Raw genomic sequence first — 1,700 nt, forward strand, 5'->3', positions numbered from 1 at the left:
TTTGGAGCCTGTCCTGGAACTAGCTCTGTAGACCAGGCTGGTCTCGAACTCAAAGAGGTCCGCCTGCCTCTGCCTCCCAAGTGCTGGGATTAAAGGTGTGTGCCACCACCACCCGGCCATATTATAAGTGTTCTAAGCATATGATAGCCTCATGTCTTTTGTCATTGTTGTTATTGATGTTGGTGTGAGTGTGTGCATGTGTGTGTGTGTATGTGTGTATATGTGTAGATGTAGCAGCCCAGGCTGACTTCAAATTCTGGAACTCAATACGTGGCCAACAATGACCTTGAATTTCTGATCTTCCTCCCTCCACCTCCAGAGCACTGAGATTTCAGGTGTGAGCCACCACGCTCCGCTCATGCGGTGCTGAGGATGGAACCTGGGACTGTGTTCATGTTAGGCAAGCACTCTGCCAACCCTGATATATCTCCAGCCTTCATTTGTGCTTTGACAAGGTCTCAGTCTGTGCCCAGGTTTGCCTACAATTCACAATGCAGCCCAGGCTGGCCTCAAACACCAGCACTACTCCTGCCCCAGCTGGGATTACAGATGTGAGCCTCCACTCTTTGCTGCCTTATGCGTTTCCTTTAAGTTTCCCTAGTATAGATTCTTGCCTAAATTTTCCCACAAGACTCCAAAAGATTTTTAAGCCCTTTGCTGTATTTTAGTGCACATGGTTAACCCTAAGATAATTTCCCCATTCCTCCTCTCCTTAATTTGGTCAGTTGCATCATCTGATAGCTTCCAGAGAAAGTGACTATTTGTGCCAATCTCCTCCTCCTCCTCCTCCTCCTCCTCCTCCTCCTGTCTCAAACTCCAAATCTTCCTGATTTAGCCTCCTGAGTGTTAGAGTTACAGACCACACCATGCCTGTAACAGTTGTTAATTACCGATCTTTCCCCTCCAGCATGTAAGCTAGAGAACAGACATGTGTGTCTGTGTGTCTTTGGAGGCTGCCCTAGGCCTAGCACATAGTATACATTAAGCATATAGTATACATTAAGCATGTATTCATGGAATTGGGCTGAGACATTCGTTGACCTTACCCATTTCAGTACCATCTAACATCAAGGGATAAATCTTTGCAATAATTTCCCTTCTCAGGCTGTCTCTTGGCTCTGTGTGTTCCATACCTGAACCCGAGCTTTGTCTGGGCACAGGACATAAACTCAGCAACTTGAGGATGCGCTTTGTTTTTCTCCAGCGAGGCTCCCGGGACACCAGATCTATTTTTATCCAGTTGCACAGCAAGCCATTCTATGGCTATGGCCTGTTTTCTGCTCTCTGTCCCTGATATTTCTGCCTTTCCCTTTGTCCGAAGCTAATTAGTTGCTCTTTCCTCCATTTTCTGAGAACTCTGATCCCGTAGTTGGACAATAAAGTGGAGGTGGTGGGACGGGTGGAGCCGTAAAGATAAGCTTCCGATGACAAGCCTGTGAACAGGATCTTTTTTCTTCACTTTCTTCTTTTTATTTTTTTTCATTTTTTTATTGATTTATTAAAGATTTCTGTCTCTTCCCCGCCACCGCCTCCCATTTCCCTCCCCCTCCTCCAATCAAGTTCCCCTCCCTCGTCAGCCCAAAGAGCAATCAGGGTTCCCTGCCCTGTTTCCCTGCCCTGTGGGAAGTCCAAGGACCACCCACCTCCATCCAGGTCTAGTAAGGTGAGCATCCAAACTGCCTAGGCTCCCACAAAGCCAG

Source organism: Microtus ochrogaster, chromosome 8, assembly GCF_000317375.1.
Source record: "Microtus ochrogaster isolate Prairie Vole_2 chromosome 8, MicOch1.0, whole genome shotgun sequence".
In the NCBI taxonomy this organism is placed as follows: Eukaryota; Metazoa; Chordata; class Mammalia; order Rodentia; family Cricetidae; genus Microtus; species Microtus ochrogaster.